Source organism: Sminthopsis crassicaudata, chromosome 1, assembly GCF_048593235.1.
Source record: "Sminthopsis crassicaudata isolate SCR6 chromosome 1, ASM4859323v1, whole genome shotgun sequence".
In the NCBI taxonomy this organism is placed as follows: domain Eukaryota; kingdom Metazoa; phylum Chordata; class Mammalia; order Dasyuromorphia; family Dasyuridae; genus Sminthopsis; species Sminthopsis crassicaudata.
Window position 1 is genome coordinate 381,263,712 of NC_133617.1, and position 19,662 is coordinate 381,283,373.

The 19,662-nt window shown below is 34.5% G+C and overlaps 1 long non-coding RNA gene across 1 annotated transcript in view; it reads right to left on the reverse strand.

Moving 5' to 3' along the window:
- The window catches only part of LOC141554378 (uncharacterized), a 155,243-nt gene extending 151,571 nt beyond the window's left edge, over positions 1-3,672 (reverse strand). The window contains exons 1-2 of the long non-coding RNA XR_012485857.1: positions 2,924-3,672; positions 1,926-2,001 (exon numbers count right to left, since the gene is read on the reverse strand). This is a non-coding gene — a long non-coding RNA (uncharacterized LOC141554378). The remainder of the gene's footprint in view (positions 1-1,925; positions 2,002-2,923) is intronic.
- Between the last annotated feature and the right edge of the window lie 15,990 nt (positions 3,673-19,662).

Consider the following 19,662-nt stretch of genomic DNA (forward strand, 5'->3'; position numbering starts at 1 on the left):
GTATTTTTAGGTGATGGAATATTATTTTTCTATAAAAAATGATGAACAAGCTGATTTTAGAAAGACCTAGAAAGATTTACATGAATTGATGCTGATGAAACAAGTAGAACCAGGAATACATTGTACAGAGTAACAGCAAGATTGTATGATGATCAACTATGAAAGACAATCTCAGTAAACTTTGGATAGAAAACACAATCTGCATTCCAAAAAAGAACTATAGAGACTGAATGTAAATTAATACATGTTATGTTCACCTCTTTTTTCTGGTTTTTTTCTCTCTAGTGGTTTTTCCCTTTTATTCTGATTTCTCAGTATAATTCATAAAGAAGTGTTTATTTTTAAAGTTAATACACATGTATAATCAAAAAACAATTTTTAAAACAATTTTTAAAAATTAAAAAAAATGCTGAGGTACCATTGTACACCTCTCATAAATAACAAATGCTAGAGGGCATGAAGGAAATAGGTCCAATAATAAACTGTTGGTGGAGTTGTGAACTGGCCCAATCATTCTTGAGGATAATTTGGAACTATACCTACAGGACCATACAATTGTACATACCCTTTGATTCAGCAGGTCTGTTAGTTAACAAGATTTGAACCAAAAAAGAAAGAAAAGGGGAACTATTCGAACAACAAACATTTGTAATAACTCTTTTTGTAGTGGCAAAGAATTAGAATTTGGGGGGCTTGTTCATCTGTTGGGGAATGGTTGAAAATTCTGGCATGTCGTGATGGAATACTAGTGTACTATTAAAAAAATGGCAAAGGGATGATTGAAGAAGAAAAAGAAACAGCAAGACCTACATGAATTGATCCAAAATGAAGTAAGAAGAACCAGCATATTATTGCACCCAGTACCATCAATATCATAATGATGATCCACTTTGAAAGGCTTGAATATTCTATTCAATACAATAATCTAAGACTGTTCCAAAGAATTCATGATTTTAAAAATATTATCTACCTCCAGAGAACTGATGAACTGTGAATGAAAATTGAAGTATAATTTTCTTGCTTTTTTTAGTTTTTTTTGTTTCTTTTGTGATATGGATTACATGAAAATATATTTTACATGATTTCATATATATAATTTCTATCCTTTTGCTTGTCTTCTCATCTGGTGGAGGTGCATTGGAAGGGACAGAATTTGGAACTGTTGGAGTTTTTTTTTAAAGAATGTTAAAAATAAATATATAATAGGTTTTTTTTAATCTTCCACAATTTAGTTGTTCATTAATTCAGATTGTCCTTTTACTCCAATGTGTAGTAATATTTTATTGTTCACATCAAAATGTAAGGCTGCAAGGAATGCCTAGAGATCAATACAGTAATTTCCTCTTTTTAGATTTAGCCCAATACTACAGCCTTTCAATCTACTCTTGGAGCTTGATTTTGTTTAATTGTTTAGCTCTTCTATTGTGTCTTCTGCAGATTTGGTGAGCATGATTTATGTCCTTATCTTAATCAGAGATAAAAAATGTTCAGCAACCCAAGACAAAGCATGAAATTTTTTTTGAGGGGGGAAGGGAAGCAGGGCAATGGAGTTACAGGTCCATTGAAGAATTTCTTCCTATCATGTTGACATTGAATCATTAACACTTCCTCTCTCTATCTGATCATCTGACCAGTTTTTAATTTACCTGTTTGTATTATCCAATCTACATCTTTCCATGTCCTTCAAGAGAATGGTACAAGATATTTTATCAAAAGCTTTCCAAATATAAATGAACCACAAAATTTTCCTCATCTGCTAGTTGTCTCATTACTAAAGGATATGAGGTGAATCTGACATGACTTACTCTTGATGAAGCCATGTTAGCTCTTTGAAACCATTGCTTCCATTTTTAAATGCTCACTATTTTTATAAAATCTACCTGAGAATTTAATCCCAAGTCAATTTCAAGTCTCTATTCTCTTACCTGTTTTGAAAATATTTGTTTTCTGATGTCTTTCAGTTATCACTGACAGTCACAAATCTGCTAGTTATTTCAGTACCTAAGGATGAAGTTCAAGTGGATCAGGTAACCTGAAAATCATCATGGATATTTAGGTTCTCTTTTATTATGTCTATAATTATCATAGGTATCAACTCATGTTAATTACTTTTGTTCCATTATTTCCAGGACAAAGATCATTTTCCCTGGCCAAGAAAAGGGAAGCAAGAGTAGCATTGAATAGTTTTATCTTCTCTGCTGTGAATTATCATCATCCTATCTACTCCAAGCAATAGTCTTATCCCTTCTTCAATTGTCTGTAATTTAAACAATAACACATTCATTCTCTTTTCCTAATTTTTTGGACATGTCTTTCTTAAGTTTTAATTGGTTGCTTAGTTTCTGCTGTTTCCCAGAAATCTCTTCAGAAATAGGACATTTCCCCTTTTTATTGGGATTGTTTGCCTTTATGTTTTTATTTCTTTTTTGCACATCTCTATCCCTTCAGAGCTAATATCTTCTATAGAGTTCTAAATCACAGGATCCTACCTATCTTTCCTCCAAACTCTTTGAAATCCTCTTCCCCTATAACTAGTGTGAATGCCATACTATTCTCAGATTTCCTCTTATTTGTCACAAATTCAAGGAAGGAGTGGTTATCTCCTCCCAAGTTTCACACCATTTCCACTATTGCAAACAGTTCCTACTAGTACAAATTAGATACAGGATAGAACTTATACTACTTTGTTCCTTTATTTTTAGACAATTAAATTATTACTAAAGGCTGCTATTGTTGTTATTGACTTCCCCCCTTTTGGCAGAGGAGGTATAGCAGATGTCTGGATAATTGAAATTTTCCATGACTACTACAGTAGTATGTCATGCCTCTGTGCTAGGTCTGTCAACTGTTTTCTAAATTTCTCATATATTTCTTTCTGTCCAAATAGTCTGTAGTATACTATAAAAATAAAATTACTTCTGACCTTCACCTAAATACTTTACACCATGCTTCTGCCACTCTGGGTCCTGGATTTCTTCACTTAAGTTTACCTCTTTAAAAAAAAAAACAGTGGTGTCTTACCCAATCTCTTTTTACCTATCCTGTTGCTTCTAAATAAGATATAAATACTCTTTGAATTTAGTCATAGGGTTTATCAAATTCTTAGGTAGTCAAATTTGCTTCTTTCTGTTAGGACCTTGCTTTTGTTAGGATCTGTTGGCACTTCTGTATTGAATTTGAGATCAAAGGATTTTATTACTAACTCTTTACCTGGACTTTGCCTCTGGTGAACTGAGTGTATCAACTGCTATCTGTCCTCATTTGTTGTAGCTATTCTTGAGAGCAAAACTGTCTTTTGCCTTTCTTTATATCCCCAATACTTAGCACAGTGCCTGGCACATAGTTAAGCACTTAATAAATGTTTACTTACTGACTGACTCTCTAGTATCTAACTGGGATGGAGGACTCTGTACATACATAGTCTTTCCCCTATCCCAAACTCTGTGGTTTAAAGTCTTTTGAATGTATTATTACATTATTAATCATTTCTGGTCAATAAACTATTGTGTCTACATTTTAAGTCATGGAACAGAAGTGCAACTCTCATTCTGAAACACCACCCTAGAGCCTCATATCGGCTTTTAAGCTTTAGCTGTATGACTGTCCTTCCCCTTCTTTTCTTCTCTAAAAATTTTCTACTCTTCAGTATTCTGACAAGAATAAAATCTCCTGCTCAATTTTTTCTTTATTTTTCCTCCCACTGAACACCCTATTCTATTTAAGAATGTTTCATTGTCCCTCAGAAAACTGGAATATGGGAAGACTTTCCCAAGTTCCATCACCTTTTTTCTCCAGGAGTGGGATCCATCTAAACTTAAGACAGATAATAGTCAAACACCTGTGGCAGAAATATAAGTACTGCCATGTGTAATATAATCCATATGGCATGGTAAATTAAGGGATGGATTGGAGTAACAAAATCCTGAGTTCAACCTCTTCCTCTTACTCATGTTACCATAATGGTATGACAACAGACAAGTTAGTTAATATCTCAGTATCCTAGGTAATTCTTTAAGTCTATAGGTTAACAAGTTGCCAATCTATATCTGGTACAAAGAGCTTTTACACTAGTAGTTCCCTATACTGATAAAAATCATAAAGAGGGAAACAGACAGACAGACAGAGACAAAGATAGAAAGACAGAGAACTAGAGCCAAAACCAGAGCAAGAGAGATGGAGAGAGACAGAGAAACAGAGAGAGAGAGAGAGAGACAGAGACAGAGACAGAGACAGAGACAGAGAGAGAAAAAGACATAGAGAGAGAGAGGGAGAGAGAGAGAGAGAGACAGAGACAGAGAGAGAGAGATAAAGGGAAAGAGAGAGGGAGAGAAACAGAGACAGAGAGACAGAGACAGAGAGAGAGAAGCAGAGAGAGAGAGAGAAGCAGAGAGAGAGAGAGAGAGAGAGAGAGAGAGAGAGAGAGAGAGAGAGAGAGAGAGAAATCATGAGAGATGATTTAGATAACAAGAAAAGTGTTGATACATAGCTGGGTTACAATTACTGTAATAATGAATCCCCTTAAGTTTTTGCATTATTTGAATTTATGCTGCATATTTCTATTGAACTGGAACCAGTTACTATATTTTATGTAATTATAACATTGAATAATTTAAATTTAAACATGTGTGGCCACTTCAGGAAATTCATTATTCATACTCATTGGAATCTGGCATTGTCTACATGAGCACTGCACACCTACACAGTCTCCCAAAAGTCTTAGTGTAGTATATGCATTTGTGAATGGATGTGTATGTATGTATGAATATATGTATGTGACCACAAGAGGTAAAGGATCTAAGCCATAATAATGTGGCTAGTAAATATTAGAGCCTTTATTCAAGTTCAGGTCTCCTAACTCCAAACCCTATATTCTTTCTACCATATTACACTGTCTCTTAGTCTTATTATCCCATCTCTCATGCCTCTTCCAGGACTCCAATCTAGCAATCCTCCCTTCTATCTCTCATACATCATCAATCAGAGGCTCTATAATGTTCCTTCCTATCTGTTTATAAATGAATTTAAGGTTTCCCTGATCCAAAAAAAAATGCTTCCTCATGAGCCTTCTCTCCAATTCTGCTGTAGTTCCATCTCTGTTCTCCTCTTCAGAGTCAAACTTTTTGGGGAAAAAATTCTATGCTTGAGGACTTACCACTTTCTCTCTCCTCATCATATTGTAAACTGGTTCCTACAGCTCTCATTTTATTAATAATATTACTTTCTCAAAGATCAGCAATGATCTCCTAATTGCAAAATTCAATAGCCTTTTTTCTTTCTTTATTCTCTGAGTCACTTAACAACCCTAGGCTTTAATTTCCTCATTTGTTAAATGATGGGGTTGGGCTAGATGATTTCTAAGGCCCTTTTCATCTCTTCCCCAGATCTTATTCCAGTCCTCTATACATAATAGGAAATTAATAAATTAATAGTTAATTTAAATTGAATTATCCCACATAGTCAGAACAGGCAGAGAAAAGGTGGCAACCTTCAAATCATATATGAGAAACATCTGGAGTAATCTAGGTGCCCCCGGCACTGAACAGGGACTGGTGAAAGTAAAGACAGGAAGTAACTACTTCCTTACTAGATAATAGTTGAAAATCTGCTAGGAAAGAAGGAAAATCTCAAAGAAAATGTTTTTAGTTCAAGCAGAACTTTATCTATCTGCATGATGGAGAGCTTCCATTTTCTCCCACAGTACTCAGTTACTGGTATTCTTCCTTCCCACAAAAATTTCCTTATATTCACTTTTTGTGAATGAATGATAAGTGATGAAGAATTTATTAAGCACTTACTATTTGTATAAGGATACATATATATATATATATATGTGTGTATACATATATATATATATATAATGTATTATGTCTATGTAATGTTTCCAACTAATTCAAAAATAGTACAGGGATAATATCATTCTTATCTTTGTATTTCTCTACCATATACCTAGGGTTGTATAGGATATTTATGGAGGACTAGCACCTCTGGTATGAGGGATTTCAGGGCCACAAATCAACCTTTGGGGTCCACCTTTAATTCAATTCTCACCTCTGGCTCCAAAAAGTGGTAACATGAGTAGCTCCTTTACCCCTGTAAAAAACTATCTGGGAAGAATTAGCCTCAAACCCATCAGTGAGTTAGGAGAGTGTCTATCCCAAGCATCTGGAAAACACAGTAAGAAGAATTTGTTATCAACAAGAAATTCTTCTTCATATTAGACATTTCTGGATCTTTTTCATGAATGCCAAAACATCTTCAAATTTTAATACTCTTTTGATCAGAGAGTTATTTCTATTTATTCTATCTTTCAAGAAATCTTGAATGATTTTGCTATATGAAGAGGAGATAACATGTTGGATCATATCTGCTAAGGCAAAGCTTTGCTTTTCCAAGTAAAATTACTTTTTTGTAATTAAAAAAAATTATATCTTTCAATCAATTAAATTACAAATTAAACTAAAAATAAATTAAATAAAAATTATAAATATAAATTTATTAAAAATAAATATAAATAAAAATTATAAACATCTAATTTATTTTGGGATATTGTTTGTTCAAATCTTCTTACTATCTACCAATACCTTTATCAAAAATGCCCTAAATATTAATGTGTATAGATTAGTTTTATAAGGAATATATATATACATATATGCATATATACATACACATACTCATACATATGAAAGTAGATAGTTCAGTAATTGTTGATGTAGTCTCTATTACCATTTTCATTATTTATAAAGTCTGAAAAATTTCCCATGATTTTGGGAGTTTCCCCTCAATAAATATCTCACAAAGCCATTGCTATTACATTGCTTCCAACACACATCTTCATATATATTTTCCAACTGGTATTGACATATTCTTTTTTCTTTAGTGCCATTTCTATCTCTCCTAAAAACCACAGCTGGTATTTTGATGTTAAAGTCCAAGAGTGATATATCCATTGTAATTAGTTATGAAAAAAATTCTGATTTTTAAAAATCTTTTCTATTTCTATTTTTTATTGTTGTTATTCTCCTTCCATTTTTATTCTTACATGCCCTTGTTTAGTTAGATATCCTTCCACTGGTTTTATCAACTTTGCAAGATAATACTACTCATAATTATCTATCTTCTTTCTTTATAAGGTTTACAAGTGAGTTTATATTCTAATCCAATGTTTCTGTGTCCAGTATCTCTCTCCACTTGGGAAATACAGTACTCTTTGTGTTCTTTGGGACTTCTTATGATATTAATTGATTACATCACTTACATTTCTGAGTAAAATTATTGTAATAAATGTTCATTCATTCCTCTTATTCATTACTCATTTTTCATGATCAATTCTTGTTTGAATTGTATACTATCAATTGAACAAAGATGTGAATCAGGATGACTCCTCTATTGATAATGACTTTTCCATTCTATTAAAATAACATTAATTTCCATTTTTGTGATATTAGTTACAGTGATACTTTCTTTAAGAAATGGATTATTAGGTACCAGATACCTAATAATCCATTTCTTAAAGAAAGTATCCATTATGTAAAGGCATGAGCTTTCTCTGTTGTCTTCAAACTGTTGTCATCTTATTTGTTCTTCCTGACCCATGCTTTCTCATTTATTTCTCACCATCCTCACCTTTGCATTAAAGTCACCAAGTATGTCTATTGATTCAAGGGAGTATTTCACTATATTATCCTTAGACTTTCTCTACCTCTTCACTCTATAGCCAATGTTGGCGCATAAACTGTAATTATTTTTATGGTTAGTATTTTTTCAAATACTTATGACCTTGAAGTGTTTCTTACTGCCTTTGAGCATGTGATTAAAAACCAATTGTGCCAACTCTTCTTTTTCTCTCAGGACTACTTGTGAGTCACCCTTCCACTTAACTATAACTTCTTTCTTTCTTCTGGTGTCATTTATAATGAGAAAGTCAGGCTTGATATGTTGACACCTCTAGCAGTGTGTCCAGTTATTAATCATTGGACAAGGCTCTCACCTTTAGAGTACAAACAGTCAAGTTGAAGTTTATAGATTGGCTAAAAATGGTGTGATTCTTAGCACTCTCTACTCCCTAGCAGCTTTTTTCACTAAAAACCTAACTATGATCTTAGCCATAATACATCTGTTTAAATAATTTTATACTTACAGTCTTTCACTGATAGGGAAAAGTCTGCATGATTTAGGGAGAAAGGACAAAGCCTAGGAGTCAGAATCCAAGCTTCTTGTCCAGGCTATACCTCAGCCTGGAGGAGTCAAACATGAGTTTGGCCAGAACCAGATTAAAGTGTCAGTGAAAGATACTTAACAAAATAAATGAAAATATAACAAACTGTAATAACATTACATTTAGAACAAAGTTGGTAGGTATTGAAGCCTCCATTTCCATTTGCATTTGATATCATTGTTCTAAACCATACTGATTGTGTGACCTTGAGGCAGTCATTTAAACTACCAGAAACTTAAGTTTCCTCATCTATGCATAAAGGTTTTGGGCTGGATGATCTGACATTTCCATCTCTGAAACTCTGGATGCATTGCAGACTTCCAATGTATGCATGTATGTATGTAGGATGTATCTCAGTCTTCCAACATTACATTTATTTGTCTTAGTCTTGATGTTAGGGACCCTTTTTGAACTTACGATTTAGACTGTCTATTCAAAAAGAGTGTCAAGAGAACTGCTCAGCTTTTAGACTTGAAATAATTGTAAAAATAAAATAAAATAAAAAGACCTGAGGGAGTTACTAGGAATATTTTGTTAACCACAGAGCACAGAAAATGTCCCATCTGCACCAAGTGAAACTCTTCAGCATCTTATTTGATTGTTTGTGCACAGCTCTGACCTGCTCGTCCTCTCTCATATTTGCAAGCACACAGGTGTCATCCACAGTGTCTGGGCGATTTTCCAATTTAAGTAATCACATTCTGACTTACTACCTCTTCCCTCTTGGTTACAAATGATCCCTGGACTCTTAACTCACTTCTGCTCTTTAAGCCACTAGGGACAGCAGAGTCTTTGTCCCAGCCAAAAACTCTGGAGATTAATCTTAATGGTCAGAGAAGAATGAGTGGATGAGGTATTTCCTGTCCATGGAGGGTAAGATATTTTTCACTTGGATAGGGGTCATATCTGTGCTGGAAAGGCAGAGAACTTTGGCTATAGACCCAAAATTACACAATTCTATCAACTAAATATTTAAAAAAATTAGCAGAACTGGATATTTGTCATCATAGAGGCATAGAAGCAATGTGGTATAGTGGACAGAGAGTTGGCTTTTGAACCAGAAAGATCTGAGTTCAAGTACTGCATCTGATAGATTCTAGCTGTGTAACTCTGGAGAAGTTACCTAAACTCTCACTATTCTAGGCAATTCTCTAAGATACTATTTATTGCTGTTTGTCCTTCATTTTTGAAGAGGACCAGTGATATCATGGGGTGATGTCATGACTTGTGTGTGAATTGGAGAGTTGCATAAAACCATCAGCCTGACTCTCTCTTCCAGAGTCATTGAAGTTCAGCTGCAGGAGAAAAGTCAAGTTACAATGGTCCAGCATGCCAATAATAACCTTGGCATCTTCAGTCTCTAACCAAGTTTCACAGCACTTATTTCAGACACCCCATCTTCCTATCCCACCAGAAAAAGTCTTCATATGTTTGAAATAGCCACTCCCCACCAACTCAGAGACAGTTTTGAGGCTTGCTGGTTACCCTCAACCTGATTTAACTCAAATTGGTAGAAAGTTTCATTGTCCAGGAGCTGCTTACCTAGTGAGGTCACAGGTCTAGTCCTTATCCTGTAGACAACACCTTTATCACAATCCACCCACTCCCATGTAGTTGAATTAGTAAATTCAACAGTTTTCTCTTTTTTTCCTTCTTTTTCAGCTACATTCACTTGTCATCATCAGTTTTTATATCTGCACACAATCTGGGAAAGCAACTTTTTTTAAGACACCAGATAGAAACATTCATTAGTTATTGTTCTCTAATGTTTACTCTCTCTGAGTTACAGCTTCCCAAATCTTGCTCAGAGTTGCTACAGCATCTACTCCACTTGGCCCCAGAATCACAATATCAATATGAACTCAACCATGACTGCCATTAAACATTGAATTCAGATTTCAACTGTTCCCATGGTGCAAGAATGTTTTCCAATGCCACTGAAACAGCTGGAAGATAAGGATAGGACCACTTTGTGGGTAGTTCCCAAGGTTTAGCCACAAGTACATAAATTGGAACTCTTCATTGAGATAGGAAATAAGAAATGTAGAGGTTATTGACATCATCATTATACTCAATGTCACTTGGGTCTTATGCACCCCTTCACCCTTTGAAGTTCCTATAAACTGTCACCTCCTTGAGGTCAAGGATTATTTTCATTTTTATTTTATTTTTAAATTCTTATCACATAATACATTGGCTGGCATATAGTAAGCACTTAGTAAGTGCTGATGGGCAGTGAGGTGGTGAAATGGAGAGAATTCCAGGACTACAATTAGAGATTACTCTAGTTGGATTCAAATCCAGCATCTGATACTTACTAGCTGTGTGACATTGGGCAAGTCACTTATCTTTGTTTGCCACTGTTTTCTCATCCATGAAATGAGCTGGAAAAAGGGATGACAAACCATTCCAGCATCATTGCCAAAAAAACCTCAAAAAGGGGTCATGAAGAGTTGAACACAGCCAAAAAAATGACCAAACAACAAAATTAAAAGCTAACTGGAGTCTTTTGAATTGAAGTCCTTTGGCCCTTTCCCTGTTAGAGGAAGATCAGAGACATTACCTTTAAGGTCTTAATTAATTTTTTCTCTTTTATTACTTTATTAATTTAATTTATTCTTGACTTTTATAAGTCATTAATAAAGGAGGTAAGTACATGGACATCAAGAGGAGTTTTGCTAAGAGAAATGTGAAGGGATAGCAGAAAGCCCTATGTTTTGCATATGAGTCACTGTCATGAATATAACCCACAAAGAGATAGCTCTTGGTTTAAAGTCATAGTATCTCCTATTCACATTGACAGTCCTCCTCTCATCCCCAGAAAGAAGAGATAGCTAAAGGTTAAGATTGGTTAGTAAATAGGACTAGGTCCCATTTTAATAATAGCCGGAAGTAAGTGGTGGAAATTTAAATAGGGGGAATGCAAAGTAAAGGCTAAAGAGAGTGGCGTTTCCTTATCTAGTGACAGTATGTTTCAATTACTTTTTGCAACTTAAGGCAAAAGTACAACTTTTGCCTAAATTAGCCAAGAAACTACTCTATTCTTACACTATCCCACCCAAAGCACTTCACTTCAGCCACAAAAAGGTGGCTAGTGCTTTTTACTTCTACTTTCCTCTTTCAGTTAGAACAGAATTATTTCTATTTCTTATAAGTTTCAACCACATTTCATCTCCAAGGCAGCTGTCCCTTCTTTCAGCATCACCATCACTGGCATTAGCACTATGATCACCATCCTCATCATTCTTTATCCTATAGGTGATAAAATCTCATGTGACAATATGTTCAGAATGGAACTTCTTACAATAAAGTTGCAAATTACATTCTACTCAGATCCATTATGCCTCCATAGGAAGAATACAGAGCCATTAAATAATGGAATTGATGACATTGTATTTGCCATCTTTATTTCAATCCACATAACTGAATCATTGGCTTATCTCACTGAGATTTCTATCTCTTAAGGATCTATTTGTGTTACCATTGGGTTTAAGATACAAGACTATTTTTTCTGTTACTCATCATCCTTGATTTGTGATTGCCCTTTGCCACATCCCCTAATGAATTATAACCAGTATACCCAGGACACCTACCATCTCCTACCTTCCATGGACCACTCTCTCATGACATCCCAGAAGCATTCTACATACCATTCTTTCCATTGCATGATTGCATGACCAATAGCTTGTCCTTTTATTCTTCACCGAGCAACATTACAATACCCAGATCATTGGAAATGGCACTGTAGAGTTACACATTTCTGCTACCTCATCACCATACATCTTTCACCACCATTATTGTTCAAGGCCACACAATTTTATAAATTATATGCAAATCATAGAAGAAAACCTATGGAATATCAACTATGAAAGACTTAGAAATCATCTAGGTCAATCTCCTCACTTAATAGATGACAACAATGAGGTTGAGAGTATTGATGTGCTATTAAGTGACATAGATAATATTTTAACCCAGATATTCCGACTCCAAATTTAATGGGTTTTTTCTTACTTTACCATGTTATTTAGTAGTACAAATGAAAATTCCTGTAGAATTTCATGGACATAGGGGAAGAGTTTCATGTAGGTAAATGAATTTATAAATTGAATGATGACAGAGGAAAGGCTAAATATGAATCTTAAATGGCTAAAGTTTAGATAGAATATTAATGGCAAGCCATTTCTATGTGTGGGTGGATGGGTAAATGGGTTAAGTTGTGGAGGGAAAAAAGGACATGAATCCACAGTGAGTATGGCACATCTTCAGAAGAAGTTAAGAAGGCAAAACAGTCCTGTGTTTGGATAGCATATATGGAGCCAGATTACGGGAGAACAATAAAATCCCAGTTGGGGAATTTAGATTTAACAAAGCAGGCAATAGAGGCTTTATAATATGATGAAAGCAGTGTGGGTTGAAGCTTAGAATAAAGGAGAGAGCTTATTCCAGGTAGGGAGGATAGCATAGACAAAAACTTGGAACTTAAAATGAATATGGCACATGTGAGGGCAAGTGAGGAGACCAATCTTGCTTGAGTAAAGGATATATTTGGAGGACTGGTAGAAAATAAAGCAAAAGAGATAGAACTGGTCCAAATTACTGAGAGTGCTAAAAACAAAAGTGATGGATTTGTATTTTTTTCCTAAGTAAGTAAAATCCACCAGAGGTTTTTGAGCTGAGGAGAAACTGATGGAGTCCACATGATGTGGCTGAGAATAAGATATATTAGAAAGGAAAAGAGACTGAAATCAGGGAGAATAATTTGAAACCAGTAGCATTATGCTAGTAATGTGATAAATGAATGAACTGGGGCAATTACTAGGACAATAGAATAAAAATATGAAAAGGACATTTTAAAGGAAGGATTTATAAGATTTAGTGATTAAATGAATGCAAATAAAATAGAAAAATTTTCAAAGATTCCTAGGTTTTATTGAGAGTGCCTAGGGGAATCATAGTGCCATTTGCAAAAATAGGGAAGTTTAAAAAAAGCCAGAGGTTAGAGAGAGAAAATGTTATATTCTTTTCAAGACATGTTGAATTAAAAACCAAATGGGGACAGTCAAGTGGATGTCCTGCAGTAATGATAATCCTCATATAAACAATGTTACTATTAACAAAAAACAATTTAAAACAGTCTTGAGAAGAAAGCAACACAAAGCTTAACTCTATTTTACACCTAAGGAAACTGAGGCTCACAGGATTATAAATGTAGACATGAAAGATACCTTAAAGATTACTCTCAGCATTTGACAAATTAAGAAAATAATGCCCAGAGAACACCTATGGCAGAAAAGATAACTGACTAGTTGAAGTTACACAGCCAATAAATGGCAAAACAGGACATGGAACCTACATTTTTCAACTCCTCCTTTCCCTAAATTCAGATCAAAATCCATCACACCACACTGCTAATATAGGCATTTAGAAATTCAAGCCTAGAATGCAGGTAAGAAATCAGTAAGCAAAATTGAGAGCATCTCATTTTAAAGTTTACAAATTGTTTATAATAAATTCTGGACCTAAGTGGTGTGTTATAATCTCCATTCTATACATTAGGGATTAAGATTCAGTAAATTTAAGTAACTCATAACAATTTAGCTATAGGGAATTCCAACTGAAGTCTGCTAACTTCAGGCCTAATCCATTACACTGTGAAGAACTGAGATCATTAAACCTGTCAGACAGATTAATTTCACCATGTTAAAAAACACAGCAACATAAATTGGTGAGCAGCTGGATGGCATAGTGGATAGAGCATTGGGTACAGAGTAAGGAATACAACCTCAGACATTTAGCAACTTTTTGACCTTAGCAAAATTTACCTACTTGTCTCAACAGTGAAAATAATAACATTACTTACCTCATAATGCAGCACAATGGCTGGCACAAAATAGGTGTCATGTAAATTATTATTTTTTATTATTATTATAATTATTGAAGAGCCAGAGAAAAAGCCCTGGAGCATGCTTACAATTGTCCAGTGGAGGGAAAGAAGAGGAGTCAGTAAAGGAGACAAAGTCTCATCACTAATGTTCAATTCAAAAAGAGAAAGCGATCATCAGATCACAGATTCAAAAATAGAAGCAATCTTTGACTCCCTCTGATCTAACCCCCCTGATTTTTGCAAATATGAAAAAATGACTGGTTCAAGATCATAAAGGCAATAAAGTACCATTATCAGGGTTTGAATCCAAATCCTTTGACATTATTCTTTTCATTGTATGACTCTGGCACTGCAAAAGAGCTAGCTATTTTAAAAATATAAAGAGAAGGAAAGGGAAGGAAAAGGAAGGGGAGGGGGTAAGGCGAGAGAAGAGGGAGGGGAGAGAGAGGGAAGGAGAGAGAAGAGAAGGCTCTGAAAATGAAATGTGTGAAAATGAATTTTTTTATATAACTATCATTCATATTTTTTGAGGGGAAGGAAAATATTTTTTCTAAAAAAGTACATACTATTCCCTCTCCTTTTCTTCCTTTTAAAAATGTTACTCATCAAACAACTGTTTAAGGAATTAAACTCCCCAAGTTCCTTTTTCTTGCTATGTCTGCTCCTGGTACTCAGGTTTAAGTAAGTTTCTGGTTATGTGAGGTCACTTTATTTGTCTTTGTAGCAATTATAAAAATTAACAAAAAATCAGGAATAGTCAAATATCCTAAAGATAAGATTTTCTGGCATATGCTGGTGGTGGGTAGCAAAGATTTTTCACATTACTAAAGGTGAATTCTAAATGATGTGGAAATATACTTAGGATTTTGTTAAGAATATAGATTTCATTAGCTATTGTTTAATTAGTCCCTAATAATTAATGTTGTGAGCATAATAGAGAAGATAGTGGTATGTAAAATCTCATAAAAAGCAATATGTCTTTGATAGTAATGATTGTGTTCTTTTTGTTATAAAAGATACAATTAAAAGAATTTGTGATTTCTCCCTTTTGTATAAGATGCTCATATCTTCTATAGCCAGCAATCTATAATTAGTTGTATTTTTTTAAAATCGTGTTTACATACTGAATTGCAAAATAAAAAATCTTCATTAAAAGGTAGTTTGTCTATCTGTGTAGGAAACATCAGCATGAAATGCCTACTTTTTATTTAATATTGAAATTTTCCTAAGATGACTCTAACCAAAAGTATTAGGAAGATCAGGAATGATTATCTAAATAACAAAAAGAAGACAGAATGGGTCTCTTCTTCTTTTTAATCCATGTGTATTTACATCCTGACATCCTGTCACTACTGCAGATGCTCATTGAGTGTCAAGTGTCTAAATGATGGTGATGGTGATGATAATAACAGGTAACACTCACATTGAGTTCTTTAAGGGTTGTATGCACAGATGTTCTGAAGCCACCTCAGATAAATGAGAGTTAGTTGTTAAATTATCAATGTGAACATATACACCCCAGAATTTGGCAAACTAAAAATCAGAGCTTGGTTTATTGTTTTATTAATTGTCCAGACTAAAGAAAATAATGGAGAAAATGTTAATAATGAAAATTAAACTTAAAAGTGCATCATTGGTACATTTTTTTGGAGTGCAAGTTAGTAAAACATTTACCAGTACACCTTTGTTTGCATAGCACTTTACATATAGTGTATCATTTGATCAGAATATACATAATCTCTCTGACATAATGTAACAGGCTAATAGGTGAATAGGGAGTTGCTATGCAAGATAAGTTAGAGAAGATCTAACTTTTCTTGATGAATTCAAGTCACCTGGATCAAATGAACTACATCATTAGGTACTGAAAGAACTGGAATATGAGACTGATGAGCCATTGTCAATGATATTTTAAAGGTCATGCAGAACAGGAGAGATGCCATAGGCCTGGAGAAGGGCAAATGTTATCCTTTTTTTTTTCCCAATAAAAGGAGTCTGCATACTATGAGCCAGTAAGTTTGGCTTCAATTCCCAGTAAAGCTCTATAGCATAGTGTTAAGGGAATATGATTAAATCTAAAAGAAGAAGAGGAATAGGAAAAGGAAGAAGAGGAGGAGGAGGAGGAAGAAGCAAAAAAAGAAGAGAAAAAGAAAGGAAGAAAGAAAGAGAGAGAGAAAGAAAGAGAGAAAGAGGGAAGAAGGGAGTAAGAAAAAGAGGGAGGGAGGGAGGGAGTAAGAAAGGAAGGGAGGGAGGGAGGGAGGAAGAAAGAAAGGAAGGAAGGAAGGAAGGAAGGAAGGAAGGAAGGAAGGAAGGAAGGAAGGAAGGAAGGAAGGAAGGAAGGAAGGAAGGAAGGAAGGAAGGAAGGAAGGAAGGAAGGAAGGAAGGAAGGAAGGAAGGAAGGAAGGAAGGAAGGAAGGAAGGAAGGAAGGAAGGAAGGAAGGTAAGAAAAAGAATTGGTCAATGGCAACACAAGTAGTCTCCTGTGAATGAGGAAAGACATTGATAAGAAGGTGACCAAGATATGTAAAGGGTCATGTACAAATCAGTTGAAAGAACTGGAAATGTTTATCCTGAGACAAGGCAGATTTCTTTAAATATTTTAAATACTGGATACCATACTGTCTCTCATGGTAATGGGTTTGCCCTCATTGATAGTCATCCAAGGGCTAAATGACTACTTTGTTGAATATGCTGCTATATAAGGATTCTTGTTAAATATGAAATGACTTGGTCTAGTCTAATTTATTTTTCCTTCTATGTTTTCATCAATACCATTTCCACTTTACCTACAAGCACCAATAGGACTATAATAGTCAGCATTTAGGTAGTATTTTACATATATTGTTTCTCCTTTCAGTTAAATATTGCTGTTATTCCCATATTACAGTTGAAGATACTTGAGATTCAATGAGATTAAGTGATTTACCCCGTTTTAAACATCTAGTAAACATTAGATTGCATGATAACCATATGGTACTTAAATTGTCTATGATAGTCAAAATAGCTCAGCATTAAAAAAAAATAAAAATAAAATAAAAAAACTTTCAAGGACTTTTTTTTTTCTTTCAAAAGTTTTTTAATCTTTCCTGTTTCATCCTTATAAATCATCAAACTGGCTTTGCTTAGTAGTCTGTCCCTAAGCTCTTTTGAGTTTTTTTTCCGTTTTTTCACTAGTTTTCCTTATTTTTCAAGGCAATACTAATCAACAGTATTCTACAATCTTGCTTTATAAAACTTTAGGAAATTGACTTCTATTCTAGACCAGCTACCATGTCTCTTGGTATTGCTGACCAAAATCTTTTAAGATTCTTTGGCCTGATTATGTCATTTGATTTGCATCAGCCAAACTTCTATATGAAAATCTCATAATCATAGTTGATGTTCTTTTCTCTATACATTTCCCATATTTTAGCAACATGACATCCAAAAAGGTTAGGTTAGAATTGTTTTAATTACACAACAAAAATTTCCCCTCATTTTTAAGGTCTTTCTTCTTTTGTTTTTGACTGATGCTCTAATAGACTTTACACACCAGTAACTGTTCGTTTTTTATCTATTAAAATACAAAAAAAATTTATTTTCTTATGTTATGTGGTATTTGTAATACTCAGCACCATCTTTGGGATGGGGTAGATTTGTAAAGTATAAATGTAAAGCCTTTGTTTGGTCTGCAGAGCTTAGGTCTCTCCCATTCCTTATTCCTGAATCATATTTTCCAAATTTTTCCCACCATCCTGACTTATACACAGCTTTGCATTGAAGTCTCACAATCCCAAGGTACACCTTGATTTAATTAGGAAAGACTTATTGTATTCTTCATGAAAGTTCTCTCCCTCTTCATCCTTTTCAACAGATGCTGCAACATTATTTTCATGGAGGCCTTTTTTTTGGAGGAGGATACTTATGAGGTACTGTAGTATGAGATAACCAAATGGCCAATTGTTATCAGATATAGTTAATTCTATTATAATTCAATATATATGTTCTTAAATGACCTTCTTATGCACAACTGTGCAACAAAAAACCATTAGGATACTGGAGAAAAACTTCATCACTGACATATTAAAAGACAAAAACTTATTTTTTAAAAAATAGTATGGTTTTTGATGTGTTAAATGGTTAAGAAATACATGAATATTATAATAGAGTGCCAGTGCCAGTAGCAGCAACCTGAGTCTGCTGTTCAATCTAAAAGGGAACCAACCTGGTGAAACTGATGGCTGTCTTACAGGGCAGTACCTCTGGGCAATATAGCCAGGACAGGAAAGAAGGTAGGAGGGTAGTCTGTGAGTTTGGACCAGCCCTTCTCTGCTCACATCATCTGCTACACCAGAAAACATACAATAAATATGGAACTTTACCTTGAAAAAGATCTTAAGTGTGCTTATGAAAATAGACATGAGAAAGGCTGCAGTTTGTGATTTATTGTGAAATAAATAATTATTATCCATCCAGCCTTGCAAAGTAATAAAATTCAGTGAACTGGGGATGCTGCTACATATCTGAGGTGTTTGCCTGAGTTTGTTTTATGCTCAATTCAGCTAGTTGCAGGTTTCTGTTTCTTCATGATGAAATCTTGCAAGAATAAATTCAAAATTCTAATTGTTCCCTAATATATCAATGGCATTGGAATAAATTCATATTTTCAAAACAACCATCATAGTGAACAGAGTTACAATGTGTTAGGTGTCTGGTGACATAAAGTATAAGATTAAAATTAAATAGGAATACAGGTGTACTCAGGAGGCATATTGTCTAGCTAGGGAGCCATGCAAGAGATCATAAGGCAACATTTAAGAATCAAATTATGCATCTTAAGATAGGAAAATGAAAACTGAGTTTTCTTACAAAGGTGTAGAAGTAAGAAAGGCAGGTTCCTGTTCACAAGTTTCCTCCCAGCACAAGCTTCTCTTCTCTTCACTTATACCTTCTCATGGACTTGTTTCTGTTCCTCCATAGCCTCAAACGCAGCATTGTAGCTACTATTTTTTTCCTATGGAGGAGATGAGGAGGGGGTGAAAAGAAATTTTCCTCTTGCAGGTGCAAAAATGGTGTTCTGTAAAATCTCATTAATACCTCAGAGTTTCACGGTGGCTGGAAACACCTCTCCCTTCATTAAAACCAGACATTCAGCACTTTTTTCATAATGGTTTTCATTTAGTCCCTAACTAGATGCATGCCTTTTTACAGGCCAGTCTCTCCACCTGGAATTCCCTAGCTTCTGTTTCTCTAAATATCCAAACACTTCCCTGCTAAAATTTCATCACTTCCATGAAGACATTCCTGCCTAAATACACTTATCTTCTTCTAATCACATTGTATATATAATGTGCAATGCTTCTAGTATTTCATGATGTACTAGCCAGTTACACACCTAATAGTCCCTATGTAATTTCTATACTGCTTGGCTCCTCAAACAAGATCCTAAACTTTGTTGTAATTTTTCATTGCAATATAATGTTATCTATGCACATTGTAGGTGTTCCAAACATATTAATTAAATGAATGAATACAAAGTACTGAGAAGTAGGAAAGTGAACTACTCCAGAAAGCGAACTGCTAA